Source organism: Lathyrus oleraceus, chromosome 1 (assembly GCF_024323335.1).
Source record: "Lathyrus oleraceus cultivar Zhongwan6 chromosome 1, CAAS_Psat_ZW6_1.0, whole genome shotgun sequence".
NCBI classification, from domain to species: Eukaryota; Viridiplantae; Streptophyta; class Magnoliopsida; order Fabales; family Fabaceae; genus Lathyrus; species Lathyrus oleraceus.
In genome coordinates, this window is record NC_066579.1 from 108,052,531 (window position 1) to 108,071,352 (window position 18,822).

An 18,822-nucleotide genomic window follows, 5' to 3' on the forward strand; every position below is an offset into this window, starting at 1 on the left:
CCTCCGCTGGGGAAATAGCAACCTTCAGGCTCGCTGGGGATTACATTCTCAACCCTGCTGGGGATCACAATCTCAGGCATGGTTGCCGAGGAAACAACGCTCTCGAATCCGCTGGGGAGATAACGACCTCGAACCCGCTGGGGAGATACAACCTATTTGACACGGAACGCCCGTCGATTCGTCGAACACTGGCATTCACCATCCAACCACCGTGTCAACTTTCCAGTTTTGAGAGCTCCCAGACTCATCCGGTCTCTTCTGATTCATCACCTTGTATTTTCGACTTCTCTCTACTTCGAGACAATCGATCTCCTCAGATCCGGGCCAACTCTCTAATCCTCAGACTTTGAAGGGTCTTCTTGATTACCTTCTAGGATCGTCGTCGTTCTTTCGCCGTCTTTCTATCCCTCGTCCCTGATTGGACTCTGCGGGGATCTCTTGTCAAAATGCTTCACATCACAACCTGCAAGTGAGTGAGAATATCTAATAGCACCTGCAAAAGAGATCGTTAGATAAAACGTGCCCCAGGCGTGCCAAAATTTCAACACTTAGGTCACTCAACCTTCCGAATAAGATTTCAAGTTTTCAATCTTATGAACATGCATTGGAAGGGACCCCTATGTCTCAAAAATGCAAAGATTTTTTACCAAAATAAACGGATGTTTTTGCAATCAAAGCGGTCATGAAAACAAAAACAAAATTATTTAACTGAATGTGCATTTTATTGGTTGAAAAAGGTGGCTCGTAACTGAGCAGCACAGGAAGCAATCCCTGAAAAGAGGTGATTGCGCACAAAAGGAAAATCTATCCTAATGGCAATGTGAAACCGTGATCTCATCGAGTTCCAACTCGGTTACACCCCATATGTCCTCAAGACGCTCTGTGCTTTCTGCCTTCTAAACAAGACGCTTCCGACCGATCTCTGTCGGGGATTATCCGGGTGTCTTAACCAAAGTACAAACGATCATGCTGGACGCAGTTGTTCGTTTCATTCCCTCTTTTGCCTGGACCGCCCTTTCGGGTTTTCAGTCCACCGGGATACCCTTTTTTGCCCAAGCCGCCCTTGTAGGTTTTCGACTTACCGGGTGTACGTATTTTTTTTTATTCTTTATCCCTAACTTTTTCCCGAACCTTTTTCTTTTTTCTTGGTTCGTCGAGATGCCCTTTTTTTCCTGGACTATTTTATTCTTTTCGTCCAGCGGGTCTCTTATACGAAGTATTTTTCTAACTGCGTCCGTATTCATAGGGGATGGAAAATCCTCGCCATCCATGGTCGTTAACAATGAGGCTTCGCTAGAGAAAACCTTCTTGACCACGAATGGGCGTTCATAACTGTGGGTCCACTTGCCTCGACGATCGTTCCGAGGAGGAAGGATCCTTTTCAACACCATATCTCCCACGCGGTACACACGAGGTCGCACTTTTCGGTCAAAGCACGCTTCATTTACTGGGTACAACTGCCCATGGCACATGGCTGCCAGCCTCTTTCCCTCAATCAGGCTCAACTTTTCATACCAAGTTACCCACTTAGCCTTTTCCAACTTTCATCCATCAGGACTCTCCACGATGGGATCCGGACCTCAATAGGTAATACCACTTCTATCTCATACACGAGCGAGAATGGCGTTGCCCTAGTAGACGTACGCACCGAAGATCGATACCCAGGATACCAGCTTCTTACTCAGCCACCATTGTTGGTGCATTCAAATGTTATCCGGGCAACACAAGGAATGTGGGATCCTTTCGACGTAACCAACACAGCACTCACTCATACCATTCACGTCAAAGGCCCCATCAAACATCAGAATCCGTTCGGATTCAGGGTCAGGCCCCTCCTCCGGGATCGATTCCTCACAATCTTTCGATTTGAGAACCTTGATGTCCTCATCAGGGAACTCAAACTTCATCGGTTGATAATCCTCAATGGCTTGTTGGGCGAGGTAATCAGACAATACACTCCCCTTGATTGCTTTCTAAGAGGTATACTGGATATAATGTCCAGTCAAAATCATCTGCCATCTCGCAACCCGTCCGATCAATGCTGGCTTCTCAAGTACATACTTGATCGGATCCATCTTGGAAATCCATAAAGTGGTATGAACCAACATATACTGTCTCAGTCGGCGAGCAGCCTATGCCAAAGTACAACAAGTTTTCTCGAGCAGTGAATATATTGTTTCACAGTCGGTAAACTTTTTGCTAAGGTAAATTGCATGCTCTTTTCGACCAGACTCGTCATGCTGCCCCAGTACACACCCCATAGACCCCTCGAGGACTGTCAAGTACGGAATTAACGTTCGTCCCTCCACAGGGAGGCATCAGAATCGGAGGCTCTTGCGAATATTCTCTTATCTTTTCAAATGCCGTTTGGCAATCATTATTCCGCCTGACCGTTTGATCTTTTTTCAACAATTTGAATATGGGTTCACACGTGGCTGTTAGATGAGATGTGAACCGTGAAATGCAATTCAATCTACCTAAGAAACCACGAACCTCCTTTTCTGTTCTCGATTCAGGCACTTCTTGTATTACTTTTTTCTTTCTTTTTTTCTTTTTTTTTCTCTTTTTTTTTTCTTTTTTTTTAGCAGGATCAACCTCGATTCCTTTTTTACGCTCGCAATAAGCCCCAACAACTTACCGGACCGCACTCCAAAAGTGCAATTATTCGGATTCAACCTCAGTTTGAACTGTCTCAACCGGTCGAACAACTTGCCCCGGTCTACCGGATGCCCCTCTCCTGTTTGGGACTTTGCTATCATGTCATCAACGTAGCATTCGATTTCATGATGAATCATATCATGAAACAAAGTCACCATGGCTCTCTGCTACGTGGCACCGACATTCTTGAGACCGAATGGTATCACCTCCACTCGTGACACTCGCCTCCGAGGCGGCCCCAACCTTTACTTCCTTTCAGACCTCCTCGGAGCCCGGATTAACAATTTCAACCCGCTCCTCGTGCGGTTGAATCACCTTCTCCTCTAATTTCAACAATCTGGCTAATTCCTTCGGCAGTTCACAATCTTCTTCGCCTTCTTCTTCGGCATGATAGATCGGATTGTCGAAGTCATATAGAGGTGTAACCGAATTGTTATCAATGAGATCCGGAGAATACAAAAGTCGGAACGAGACAAAACACAAGGAAGGAAAATGAAAATAAGCGTTGCCATTTTTATTTTTTTAAACTACAAAAATAAATGAAAAATAGGGAACACCGCTTTTACTACAAAACATCCATTTATTAATGATGCAAAATGTTGCAAAATGAAACACATGAGGTGGCCCTTACAATGGACCAATACGTTTCGGGCAAAACGCATGGCTTTCATGCAAACAAAATTGAAAAACAGAAACATTACTCTTTACGCAGAGTGACAGTGATGATCTTTTAGGCCTTCTAGTTCTGGACCTCCATCCCTGGTACGCACGATTTTATCCAATGATCGAGCTCGTAGTCACTGTCAATTTCTTCACCCACCGCACAGGCGTGACCTAGGTCTAGCATTCCAGTACTGATGAATGTGAACGGTATACGACATCCTCTATTCTGCCCAGACGAGCCTTGGCCCGGCTGATAGCCAATCCCAAAACTATCCTCTTTCACCGCCGGTTCTCCTTTCGCCCTGGCTAAAGCCTTGGCCTTATCCACCTTTTCGGCGATCGCTTTCTGCCCCAAGGTGAACCTTTGCTTGGCGTTGATCAATTCACTCATCTTCTCTTTCAGCTCGAGAATGTCAGCGTTGGATGGATCCATTAGCCTGGGTTTGTTGAGTCTGGCACGATATCTGAGCGGACGAGCTATGTGCAGAGGAATGACTCGGCGTGCGTGAGCAATGATTCCTAAGTCAATCACACAGGTTAGGTACTGACACCTACAAAACAGAAAACAGGTTAATATGACTCACACGTGAATGCCATGTCTATCCGTATGAGGAACACTCTGTCTTTCGATTCTGGCTTCATCGAGACAGATAATAATTTGACAATAACATTCTGACATTAGGATGTCTCTCAACCAGAGTCTCAATCGAGAATGTTCTCTGAGTATGGATATACATGAGTTAGATGTGGATGAATGCAAAATGGGAATGATGCAGATGCATGAATGCAAGTCACAGTGCCATCCTCCAAGTCATCTGAACACCCATCAAGTCTCTGAACCGGTCACAGTCATCTGAGGGACCAAGTAACCACAAATCCAACTTGGGGAGTTCCAAAATAAACGGAACGGAGGATATATCACCATCATCACAGGAACATCCACTGAACGGATGACAACCAGATCCTCTGAACAAGTACCCTTGGATTCAACCCGGGGATCCGAAATAAACGGAACCCGCTGATAAATACCACAAGCAAACCTCCGGCGTCCCAGAAATCCATAAGTCCGACTGAACCAAAGTTACCATCACAACATCACTGACAGAACCTGTGTCTGTAGGAATCAAACCCTCCCCTCACAGGTGAATTCTAATAAGGTCATCCTAAGGCGGATAATGGTCTCGACAATCAAGCAAGATACTCAACGGGTTTGCCCTTTCGGGTGTGCCGTTGTAGCTCTCATAAGATCATCTAAACCAAAGATCCGGGAAAGAACGGTCACCGAAGTCAACAGCTCAAAAGAGATAACCCAACCTGAGTGGAATACTCCAAACGGAAGGACTCTCTCAAATGAACCTCGTCCGGCTGTGGTATGTCACGTCGCAACAACATGCTGATCCAACATGTGAGGAAACGTGAGACCACGCTAATCCTAGGTGTATACTCGGGCCTGGGTTTTAGCCCCACTCAGAACACCCACCCCAAATCAGAGGAACCAACCTGTACAGAATCCAGCACAGTGATAACATGATGCATGCAAACATTTATGCAAATATATACACAACATAATAATCATAAATGCAATAAATAAAGCAGCACAAGCAACCAAAACTATCCTAGAGAGCGCTAGGATTGACTCGCTTAGGGAAGATGGACCAGCAAGAGGTCAACTTCTTATAGTCCCCAGCAGAGTCGCCAGCTGCCGCATACGCGAAAAACAACCGGCGGGAAAAGACACAAAGCCGCCACCGTGCGTTATTTATCCCAAAGGAGAGAAAGGAAGCGCTCGAAGTAAACCTGGAAAGGAAATGGTCTTACGACCAGAGATTGCAAGGTACGGGAGTCGGTTACGCAAGGGGAAGGTATTAACACCCCTCACGTCCGTCGTACTCGACGGGATCCACGCTCGGAAAGAATAGAATAAGGTTGCTGAATAACTGCTCAAAGAATACACACACTGGAAGGAAACACAGACGAAAGAAAACGGAGAAAGCGGACTCGGCAGGATGTCGTATCCTAGGCCTACGTAGTTTGTCAGAAACAAACATCAGAGTCAACGTAGTTCGGGGAAATGGGAAACATGCTTGCTAGGACATCGCATCCTATGCATACGTATCTTCTCTAACCAGAGTAAGAATCAGAGCACTTGTAGCTCGGCTAACGCACGCCGAAACAAAACACCGAAAGGACACTGAGACGTCAACAGAAACACACGACAGGAAACGGACTGCCAATCACTAGGCTTACGTCCAACTCCAAACAAACAAGCAAAATCACAGGAAACCGAATGCCAATGGCTGGACTTACATCAGACTCCAAACACACACACAAGAGGGAGGGTCTCGATTGCAACTAGGGCAAGAGAAAAGGAAGGTCTCAATCGCAACAAGGGCGAGAGAAAAGGAAGGTCTCAATCGCGACGAGGTTGAGAGAAAAGGATTAATGTTAGTCGTCAGTCAAACTCGAAAGACATCGCATCTCGTGCCTACGTATCTCATCTGAACATGAGAATCAGAGTTGTCGTAGTTCGGCTAACCTATTTCTATTTGTTTTGTGTTTTTTAGGTGAACAACGTCACTACGCAATCTACCGGATGCTCGACCTTGGGAGACTTACTCACCTGTAGTAGAAGGAGTTAACGTGTCCTTAAGGGAAGATAATGTTTGTTTGTGTTTTAGGAAAGCTCACGCAAGAAAGGAAGTCCTAGAGGAAGGGACCGTGCTACCTTAGTTGACATGCAAACGAGAGACTATGCAAAGTCTAGCAATCCTATGGGGATACAATCACACCACACAAAAACATATAACATGAAGTAAACACACCTACAAGGGGGCTCAAACATCAAGGGTGAGGCTTTAGTCACGGGGTCATATCAACCTCGACAAACAAGCCGGGCTTTAGTCAAGAGGTCATATCAACCTCGACAAACAAGCCAACTGGAAGGGTATTTGAGGCTCTTAACCACTGACATTGACCGTCAGGGTGAGCATATGAAAGGTATTGAGGATAAGGCCTCATAGCTCTTAACCCGGGCCTGGGTGAGCTTCAATCAATGAAAACGTGGGGATCCAGAATGAGGGACCCTACTCCACTTGACTGACTCTATATACAAGATCTGGGGGACGTGTCCAAGAGCTTCAGCACGTAGTGCGAGCTTAATGAACGACTCAAACGAGTAGCAGGGGATTGATTGCTAATCCCTTCTATCTGCCAATTGCCTCTTCACTTAGGAGGACTTAAAGTACATGGCACAATGAGTAAACAAACACAATCATTGCCTCTTAAGGAGGACTTCAGCCAAAGGCCTGCCAAAAGAAACGACAGGGCTTCCAGACTACATGGAGTTAGAGAATGATTACCTAGGTGGTATGCCAACCACAAGCAAAGCACAACTCAAGCAATGAGCTAAAGCAACTAGAGCACCTGTAAGAAAGTCAAACAAGTCAATATTCACATTCAGACAAACCAAACAGTCAACAACAGTGTTACAACCAATATGCACACAAGGCAAGTCAACAACCCAAGTGAGTTCATCACCAAGGGACCTACAACACAACAAAGGTTAGTGGACAAAGCAAATTTGCATCTCAAGTCATAAGATTGCATCAACCACTAGAGCTAATAGCTTGAACCTGAAATACAAAGCTCAAAAGATGAGTACAACCACTAGTACCAAGACTAGGGTCAAAGGTAAAGCAAAACATCAAAACAGCGGTCAATATTCAACATGAAGCATATTTATTCAAGTAAGAACGTGTCCTAAAAAGGACCAAACTCAAACCCTAAGTCAAATCCCTCTAATGATCATGCTAAGGCAAAGGCAATTACAAAGCACACAATTGGACATCAAGAGTAGAAATTCCATATTAAAACAGAAATGAATCAAATAACCATGGAAATATTTATGTGACATCAACAGGTTAAACACAAGCATCATGCAAAAAATTGGAATCAGAAAAGCTCAATTGACATGTATATGAAAATGAACAAAATCAACATCAAAATGTGTGACACACATTGTCACACCATACATCAAAGTGTCCAAAACAGAAATGAAAAATGATAAAAATGCACAACCAAGCCTCAAAAATCATGCAACATGTTAGGAATCAGCATATCAAATTTCATGGCAATTGGACAATGTATGAGCATTTCACAATTAATTGAATGAAGCATGGTAAATTTGCATACATGTTCAAACATCAGTTCACATTCAAAAATCCAGAAACAATAAAATCAAGAAATCAGTATCACAAAATAATAGACATTCCAATGATCATGTGGGAAAATATTTGGAATTATTTGGAATTATTTTCTATTTTTAGTGATTTTTGCAAATTGGATGAACAAAAATGAAATAGCAAATAAGTGCATGTCAAAAAGTGGAGGTAAATGGAAATGATTGAAATAAATTTGAAATAACGCAGCCAGTGGGAATCGAACCATGTTCACATAAAAATCAAGCGCTGGGAAAAAATAAATTCCAATTTGCCAATTGCCAAGGATCGAACCGTGTATGAAGGTTGGAGGCGCGCTCACAATTCAAACGCAGCCGTTTGGCAAGGCAGAGGAAATTAAGTGAAAATGAAAATGTCATTCGCTGGGAATCGAAGCGAGGTTTAGCCAAAACGCTGCACTTCACTAATTGAAGTGGCGCCTAGTCAGTCGGTCAATGCACGCGTGGAACCGGTCAAAGGAACATAGGCCAATGGGTTGGCCAACAGGCGCATGCGTGGCGCCAGCTAGGAACAAACCCTAGCAACTTTTGCAGATGGCGGTTGGAGCGGTGGTTTCCACCGTCTCCTTCATTGAGACCGGTGGTGCTACAGTGCACGCATCAATTTTTTTTCCAGAAACACGCCTATTATACATCATTGAAATCGTCTTGAAACCAGGAACACAAATCTAACATTATTTTCAGCTAAAAGTCCATGGATAATGCAAATCGATCAAAAACATTTTTAACATACAAACTTCAAAGCAATATAACTCAGTCAATTCTCATCCATTTTCAAAAGTATTCATATTAGTGTAATCAGCATTCAAAGATCTACAATATTATGGCAATAGAATGGAGAATTGGGAGATTCGATTTCAAACCTTCTTGAAGAGCAGTCAATGGGAACAGTGGATTCAAGAGCTCACACGATCCAGATCCACTCCTATATTGATGTTATGAAGCTTTGTGTGTGAATTGATGCTTGATTCCACCTAGATCGAGCTCAGTTTGCAAATTCCATCTTCATGAGTTTGCTTGGAGTATGCACGAATCTTGGCCAAAATCACTATTCCAATGCTTGATTCTTCATCAACAATGCTCAATAAACGAGAATATGCAAGAAAATTGCTATGCTATATGAAGAATTTTGAAGTTTCAATTGAGAGAAAATATGGAGGGAAATCTCAAATCTAGATCTAGAATGTGTAAACTGAAAAATTCTATTATGATTAGCATTATATACTACCTCCTGATCACTCTGAAATTGTAATTAGGCCAAGGTTAATGGAAATTGGCAAGATATAAGGTGTAGTGCACAAATGGTAAAATGCACCCTATGCATGGTGAATGAACGTGAACAGTACCATGTGCATGCTCAAAATCACTTAAAATCATCTCATGCACATGTTGGAATTGGAATTTTGTTCATATGATGCACCAAATTTGAATTTGATATTTTCCCTCCAAAAAGCACATGCATGGCCAAATGATCAAGTGATATTATTTCATGCAATGCAATGATGGATTTGGAAAATATAGGTCATGACATGCAATTTGCAAAAAGAGTGGCCTAAATTGGAGTTTTGAATCAAAAGTTATGGCATTTTGAAGTTTCATGCACACTTGGTGATCATTTGCTCATATCTCCTCAACCATTCATCAGATGCTCATGATCTTGGACTTTTTGGAAGTTGGAGAGAAAGATATTCAACTTTCATGTTGGACAAAATTTCATTTGAAGCTTCTTTGATGTTGGAAAGTCAAGTTGAATATGGTCCAAAAACTTGCCATTTTTGGAAACTTGAAATTACAGGTCACTTTCCATTTTTGGAAACTTTTGATCTGGCTTCAAAATCTTCAAGGTAGATGTTTGACATGATGAATAAACCTCTTTTGGACATGCATGAAGTTTCTCAAACCATTTTCCACCTCCCAGCCCTCAGTTGACTTTCAGTTGACTTTTATGGGGCCCAGATGACCTAGACATGCACTGATGACTTTGAGCCTCTACCACTTGGCAAAGTTGCTTCAAAATGAACCTTGGCTCATATAAGCTCTTTAGAACAACCATGTGGCTTTCATCTCAAGGAAAAACCTTGCTCTTTTGCACTGAGGAATTCTCTTGATGCCAATGCCAGTTGATATGATGCAATGCAATATGTAATGTTAATGACCTAAAAAATGAAATGAATGCATGAATGGGGGGTGCAAATTTGAGTTGCTACACCCATTCATCTTGGGTCTGTAAGGAGAAGAATTATGATGTGCAATCTTGAACTCGCTACACAGCTCTTTCATCATCTTGTTGTTCAAGTTAGATCCATTATTGGTAATGATCTTATCTGGCACACCATAACGCATATGAGTTGATTCTTGATGAACTTCACAACCACCTTCCTGGTCACGTTTGCATATGACGCCGCTTCAACCCACTTGGTGAAGTAATCGATTGCTACGAGAATGAACCTGTGACCGTTGGACGCTTTTGGCTCTATCATGCCAATCATGTCAATTCCCCACATAGAGAAAGGCCATGGTGATGAAATCACATTCAGAAGTGTCGGGGGAATATGAATCTTATCCGCATAAATCTGACATTTATGGCATTTCTTCACATATTTGCAGCAGTCAGACTCCATTGTCAGCCAATAGTAGCCTGCTCTCAACATCTTCCTAGCCATGGCATGTTCATTGGCATGAGTACCAAATGAACCCTCATGGACTTCAATCATTAAAAAGTCTGTTTCGTGTCTATCCACACATTTGAGCAGGACCATGTCAAAATTTCTCTTATAAAGCACATCGCCATTAAGGTAGAAACTGCCAGATAATCTCCTCAAAGTCTTTCTATCCTTCACAGATGCCCCAGGCGAGTAAATGTGACTTTGAAGAAAGCACTTGATATCATAATACCATGGCTTATCATCCTTCACTTCTTCTACTGCAAATACATGAGCTGGTCTATCCAAGCGCATCACAGTGATATTGGGAACTTTGTTCCAGAGTCTCACCATGATCATCGAAGCAAGCGTATCTGCCATCCGATTCTCATCTCGAGGAATATGATGGAAGTCAACCTCAGTAAAGAATGTTGAAATCCTCCTTGCATAATCTCTATATGGGATGAGGCCAGGCTGATTCGTCTCCCATTCACCCTTAATCTGATTAACAACAAGCGCTGAATCACCATAAACGTCAAGATGCTTGATCCTAAGATCAATACACTCTTCCAATCCCATAATACAAGCCACATACTCAGCCATATTATTTGTGCATTTGAAAGTTAGCCTTGCTGTAAAAGGAAAATGGGTGCCCTAAGGGGTAATAATCACTTCCCCAATACCATTTCCATATTGATTTACAGCGCCATCAAACACCATACTCCATCGGGAACTAGGCTTTGGCCCTTCATCGAGTGTAGGCTCATCGCAATCTTTCTTTTTCAAATACAGAATCTCCTCATCAGGAAAGTCATACTAAACTGACTGATAATCCTCAATTGGTTGATGTGCCAAGTGGTCAGCCAAGATACTACCTTTAATAGCTTTCTGAGCTCGATACTCAATATCATACTCAGACAACAGCATCTGCCAACGGGCGATTCTCCCAGTTAAAGCAGGCTTCTCAAAGATATACTTGATTGGATCCATTTTGGATATCAACCAAGTCATATGATTCAACATATACTGGCGTAAGCGCTTAGCGGCCCAAGCCAAAGCACAACATGTCTTCTCAAGCATTGAGTATCGGGACTCGCAATCAGTGAACTTCTTACTTAGGTAGTAGATAACATATTCTTTCCTTCATGATTCATCTTGCTGACCAAGGACACAACCCATAGAGTCTTCAAGAACAGTCAGATACATAATTAAGGGTCTCCCTTCCACAGGTGGAGACAGAATCAGAGGCTCGGACAAATACTCTTTGATACTATCAAAGGCCTTCTGGCAATCCTTGGTCCAATCATGACGCTGACCTTTCTAGAGGAGCTTGAATATCGGCGCACATGTGGCAGTCAGGTGGGACATAAATTTGGAAATATAATTCAAGCGGCCAAGAAAACCTCGGACTTGCTTCTCAGTTTTTGGCGCAGGCATCTCTTGTATTGCTTTGACCTTGGCAGGATCAACTTCAATACCTCTTTCAATGATAATATAGCCCAATAACTTGCCGGAACGGACTCCAAATGTACACTTGTTAGGATTCAGACGAAGCTTATACTTCCTCAAACGCTGAAAAAGCTTCAACAAATGCTTTACATGTTCAACTTTTGTTCTCGACTTTGTGATCATATCATCAACACACACCTCGATTTCCTTGTGCATCATATCATGAAACAAGGTAGTCATAGCTCGTTGATATGTGGCTCCAGCGTTCTTCAAACCGAAGGGCATCACTCAATAACAGAATATTCCCCAAGGTGTGATGAATGTTGTCTTCTCCATATCCTCGCGTGCCAGTTTAATTTGGTTATATCCGGAAAATCCATCCATAAATGAGAAGACATTGAATTTAGTTGTATTATCTACCAACATATCAATATGTGGTAGAGGAAAATCATCTTTCGGACTAGCTTTATTCAAGCCTCGATAGTCCACACACATTCGGACTTTTCCATCTTTCTTAGGCACAAGCACGATATTGGCCACCCATTGAGGATATGTAGAAGTCACCAGAAACCCTGCATCAATTTGCTTCTGAACTTCCTCTTTAATCTTTACTACCATGTCGGGATGAGTTCTTCTGAGCTTCTGCTTCACAGGCACGCACTCAGGCTTCAAAGGCAGGAAATGATGCATGATATCAGTATCCAGGAGTGCCCCAGTCTTCACAGACTCTTCTTGGAGTGCCCTAATCTTCACCTCTCGCACGCAATCCTCCGACCCTAAGTTGACTGTTTCCAGATTCTCAAGATGTGGTTGAAGGATCTTCTCTTCATGCTCAAGTAGACGGGTAATCTCAGTAGGAATCTCTTCTACATCATCTTCTTCGGCCTCAAATACAGGGAACTCAAAGTTGGGAGATGTTGTTAGATCATTATGTTCAATGGGTTTGGTCAACCTGTATAATGATTTTGGATATAAAGAGATTTTAGAATTCAAACAAGGAAAATCATTATGCAGATGAAAAGATTGATTTTATTCTATTTTTTTAAGGTTTTATGGTGATCACCAATTTCATGCAAAAAGCAAAAAGTGAAAATAATTTGGAAAAACAAACATTTAACATGAATTTATTGAATGAAATATCATTGTATTTATGAGCCAACAATGTCATCACTCCTCTTTTTGGCATGGGAGAAGGGTTTTTAAAAAAAATGAACATTACGTTGACTTATGGACAACTGTCGGAACATCAACAGCGACCCCGTTATTGCAGACCCCTCCAGGGATGACAAAGTTGCCAGAATCTTCCTCTGCATCCTCTTCCACGATATCAGCAGCTTCCTCGTCTTGGATAGTATGGATGAACCCACCACTCTGAAACAGCCCATGCTTGTTGAAAGTGCCAAAAGAATACCCTATGTCGGCCCGAGATTTATTGTCTTCTATCTTGATCATTTGTCCTAAACTAGTAGTTGTGCCATGCTCAACGGCCAACTTAGCATCATTGTAGGACGCAAATGAAGAAGTTTCTTTCTTAGAAGGCTCAACAATAGATAAAGCTTGGAACGGCGTCCCAACTTCATCCTCAGCGTCTATATATGAAAAGGAAGACAGATGGCTAACCAGGAGAGCCTTCTCTCCCCCTACCACCCCAGCTTTTTGTTCTTGACAAATTTCAATTTCTGGTGTAGGGTGGATGTCACGGTGCCTGCCTCGTGAATCCATGGTCTGCCCAACAGACAACTATATGATGGGTGGATATCCATGACCTGAAAAGTGATCTGGAAATCACTTGGTCCAATCTTGACATGGAGTTCAACCTCTCCAATCACCGTCTTGCGAAATCCATCAAAATCTTTCACCACCACTCCACTCTGCCTCATGGGAGGCCCCTGGTATGAAAATCTAGCCAAAGTGGATTTTGGCAACACATTCAGTGATGATCCAGTGTCTACCAGCATATTAGACATGGCATCATCCTTGCAGCTCATAGATATGTGAAGTGCCAAATTGTGGTCTCTTCCCTCCTCGGGGAGATCAGCATCACAAAAAATCAAATTGTTACAAGCAGTAATGTTTGCAACAATACTATCGAATTATTCTATTGTGACATCATGATCCACATACGCCACATCCAACACCTTCTGCAGAGCTTCACGATGTGGTTCTGAATTCATAAACAAAGATAGCACAAACATCTTTGATGGCGTTTGTAGAAGCTGATCTACAAGGTTGTATTCACTCCTCTTGATGAGCCTCAACATCTCATCACAGTCTTCTTTCATCGTGCCATTCTGGCTAGCGGAGACAGGAGTTCTTATAGCGGTGACAGGTTTATAAGCAACAAGTGTCGAATTTGGAGCTACAACAACATTTCCAACCGGGCGCACAACATAATCAGCAACATCGACCCTTCTGGTGTCAGCCTGGGGTTTCGGCGGAGCCGAGAAAACACAACCACTGTGGGTCAGGCCGCTGACATCAGCGATATTAACAACAAAGGTAGAGGGCAGGGGCACCTCCTTCCCATCTTCCAATGCCACAACATTGTAACGATAGGGGACAGCTTTGTCAGAAGAATATGGCACAGGGCCAGCTAGTTTAATTATCAAAGAGGGAGAAGCCTTCTGTTTGCTGCTATCATATCGGATGACAACAGGCTCTGGGATCCGAAACACTGGTGATATCACATTGACTTCATCATCTACATCGCGATTCTGAAGTACTTCAATTACTCCTTCATCCAGCATTTCTTGGATGTCTTTACGGACTTGGCGACATCCCCTTTGATTCACAGTGCAGACACGACATCTATCATGGTCGTGCTCATAGTGACTGTATTCACACAACACTATGTGCATCTCGACCATTGATTGTCAAATATGGCTGACATATTTCACCTTATATTTACCAGGGCAGCCCCGGACCATGTTGACAATAGATTTCCCATGCTCGGGCAATGGGTTCTTCTTCACGTTGGGACCTACATCCTCGAAACACAAGATACCAGTTCACACAAGGTCTTGAACCTTGGTCTTCAGCGGGTAACAGTTTTCCACGTCATGCCCGGGAGCACCGGAATGATAAACACAATGTAGCTCGGGCTTATACCACCACTAAGGGTTGGTAGGTATAACCGGTGGGTCGCGTGGAGTGATCAGTTTCCTCTCTATCAAAGAGGGATATAGCTCTGCGTAGGTCACAGGAATAAGATCAAAGGTGACCCTCTTCCACTCATAGCTCGTACTGGTCTGATTATTGTTTCGAGGCTGGTAGGCCTACTATTGAGGACGGTGCTATTGTTGTTGATATTGTTGATGTTGCTGTTGCTGGTTATTATTATGCTGATAGTGTTGATTCTCTTTGAAAATAGGTGCTATGTGAGCCACCTGATGCTGATTACTGGTGGGACGCACGGTCTTCCTCCTCACTGAGGGTCTTCTGGGTTTAGCATGGGAGGTCACAACATGTGCCTCGCCATCTTTCTTCTTTCCAAACATCCCATATCATTTGGCATAAGAGCCTTCTTCTCTAGTCAGGTGCCCTTCCCTGACTCCTTCCTCCAAACGCATCCCCATGTTCACCATCTCGGTGAAGTCAGAAGGAGCGCTGACAATCATACGCTCATAATAAAATGAGCTCAAGGTCTTCAGGAAGATCTTGGTCATTTCTTTTTCTTCCAGCGGAGGCACAATCTGTGCAGCTAGTTCTCGCCACCTCTGCGCGTACTCCTTAAAGGTTTCCAAGATCATTGAAGGATCGGATGTTCGCGCTGTCCAAGCCCATATACCATCTCAGGGCAGCACCGGACAGGCTGTCCTGGAAATAATAAATGAGGAGCTGATCGTTGTCGGTCTGAGTCGACATCTTCCTCGCATACATAACCAGATGGCTGAGAGGACAAGTATTTCCCTTGTACTTTTCAATGTCAAGTACTTTGAACTTTACAGGGATTTTGACATTCGGAACTAGGCAGAGTTCAGCAGCAGACTTGCCAAAGAGGTCCTTTCCTCTGAGAGTCTTGAGTTCCTTGCGGAGCTCAAGAAACTGATTGTTCATAGCATCCATCTTTTCATAAACATCTGGGCCCTCAGACGGCTTAGAGTGGTAGATGGTGTCGTCTACTCTAGGCAGAGTATGCACAACCGGAGGTGGAACGACAAGGACCGGGCTAGATGCCGGAAGAGAAGCAAACGTTGGGGCAAGACCCTCAGGAACAAAGTTGGGAGGCATTCCCCAAGGAAACCCGGATGGCATAGCAGTTGGCGCTGGCAGCAGGCACTGTTGAAGAGGCAATCTCAGAGATGACTGTCCTCTGGGGAGGAGTTGAAGGCGTTGGAGACGACTGGCTTTGGGCGGCCATGAAAGACTCCATCAGGGCAGTCAGTCTGGCCACTTCCTCCTTGAGTTCACGGTTCTCTTGCTCTAGGTGATCCATCAGTCTTGAAGTGTTGGCTCGAGTGTAGTACCGGTGAGTCAGCTTATCTTCAAAATAAATGAAGAACACATAGTTAGATCATTGAACAAGAAGCCTGGAGCAAAACCTGCTTATGCACATGATGCATGCAATGCTTGTGCATATGACTTATTTTATTTATCAAAGGAACTTTATAGTCCTATTTGCAAATATTGAAAATATTAATTATTTAGACATATATGGAAATATCATATCAATCATATCTGGAAAATATTTTTACACTAAAGAAGTACAGTCTTGGTAACCAAATACAATACAAGAGAGAAGGAAAATGAACATCCTATGGAACCCTAGAAACAATCGTCTAAAGCTTTGGAGACTGGAAGATAAGCTGCACGAAGCCTCTTCACCTCCCTCTCATAGGCTGCTTCCATATCCGCCTTCTCCTTGGCGAGCCGATCGTACTTCCTCTTCCAAAACTTGGAAGACTGCGGAAGAAGAGAAGTCACCACATCATCAGGCTCATCAATAACATGGTTCTCTAGAAACTCTATCAAAGCATCCTTCTCTCTAAGCTGCTGAAGCAACTCCTCTCGTTTACGGATCCAGGCACGTGAACAGTCTTCGTCTCTCAACTCCTCTACTCCTTGGTCGGGGAGGGTTGAAGACCCAGCCACAACCAAAGGTGTAGGTGTCGAATACTCATAAGACATAAGGTACTCCGAAGCTCTCCTCCTAACCCACGAGGTATATGGTTCCAAAGCTATACGGTTCTTCGGACCAAGCTCTTTCCTTCCCTTCCTATGGATCTTGCACCAAGCGCGAACCATCCTGCCCTTCAAGCCTTGTGGATCTTTACCCTCCTTAAAGAATACACCTTCTAATAGAATGTTATTAGGTTTATCCTTTGAGGGGAACCCAAGCTGACAACGTGCCAAAATAGGGTTGTAGTTAATTCCACCACATGTACCAAGAAGAGGCACATTGGAGAATTCACCACAAGAGTCGATAATCTGCACACCATCATATACACGGTTGTACCAAAAGACATCATCATTAGTCAGAGACATAAGTCTCGTGGACCACCGTACACATCCTTTGTTCTCCTTAAAGGCGACCGTCTACGGCAAGTGCGAAATAAACCACTTGTACCACAGAGGCAAACAGCACACAATGGTATCACCACCCTTTGCATTCCTCATATGCAAAGAGAAATAAGTGTCACCCAACAGAGTCGGAACGAGATTAAGAGTAGAGAAAATCCTAATTGCGTTCACATCCACAAACTTGTTGATGTTGGGGAATAACACTAGCCCATAGATGAGAAGTACAAATATGGCTTCAAAGGCGTCCTCACTCATGGCCTTCCCATATAAAGTAGCTTGAGCAATGAGGAACTCAGAAGGGAGACCCTGAATTCCAGCTTTGGTAGTCATATGAGCACCAACCAGAGATTCATCTATATGCAACATATCAGCTATCTCTTGAGAAGTAGGGACCCTCTCTAAGCCACTGAACAACAACTGATCTAGGATAGGTATGCCCACAAGATAGGAATACTCTTCAAGCGTGGGCAAAAGCTGGAAATCTGGAAATGTGAAGCAACGGTACAAGGGATCATAGAACTGCACCAATACACTCATCAGACCTTCATCTACTTGAGTAGCCAGAATAGATAGAAGCTTCCCATGAGGAGCCTTGAAACCCAAGGGATCTAATACATAGGATGCCAAATTCCTTAGCTCTTTCAAGTCGGGTTGTCTGAAACTGTACTTCTTCGTATTCCTTCGTTGTTTGTCCATGTATGAAAATTTGCAAATAGACCTCTTAAGTTCCTTGAAAATTTTCCCATTATTGATGATATGGATGCAAATGGGTGCATGAATGCATGGATGCAACAATCACACTCAAGGATCAAGCAAAGCACACTAAACAAAGGTCATGGGATGGATCAAGTCATCCTTAATATCAATCATCCATTTTGGTGGATTATGGTTTACACCTTATCAACACCCAAGTTCCATTGATATTAAGGATACGCAAGAACGGATCAACCATGAATCAAGGGTTTGTTGCAAGTCACGAGCATGGAGTCTCGGTTAAGAACCACCCAAAGGGAGTGCACTAGGGTTTAAACCTGCCAAACATGTTCTACAAGAGGTTCCCATAGTCATCATCCCATCTTTCGGATACTATCGGATAAATGAATACTCGTATTCCAAAAATAATCTCAAGAGAGATTCTTATGAGTGTAGTATCGCGTAACAATCGTATCAAATCTTACACTTGAACGACCTTCGCACTACGTCCTAAGAATAGGCCAAGATGGGCTTGGTAGACTAAGGTCCTTGGCTTCTAATGTCTATATTGGGAAGAGTAATGCCTAACCATCACTACTCGTGTGACATTATTGATCCCAACATGACCTCCACCAAGTGAATGGGCTTGCAAGTCAACTTGCTAAGGAATAACTCCACACAAGTCAACAAGACTATGCCATTCTCCTATCCTAAGTGCACTCGAGTTTGGGTATAGAACTCATCTCACAAAGATCACCAAGCACACAAGCAATTAATATATCAAGCAATTCAATCATTAGATACAATACAGTAATCCCAAATTTGCACAAAAATATGTCACAAAAAATAATGTACAATACAATACAACAAAATGAAAAGTAGGCAAAACCCACTAGGCAAATGTCCCCAGTAGAGTCGCCACTTTTCTGTAGCGGGGTATTCGTTACCTTTAGATTTATT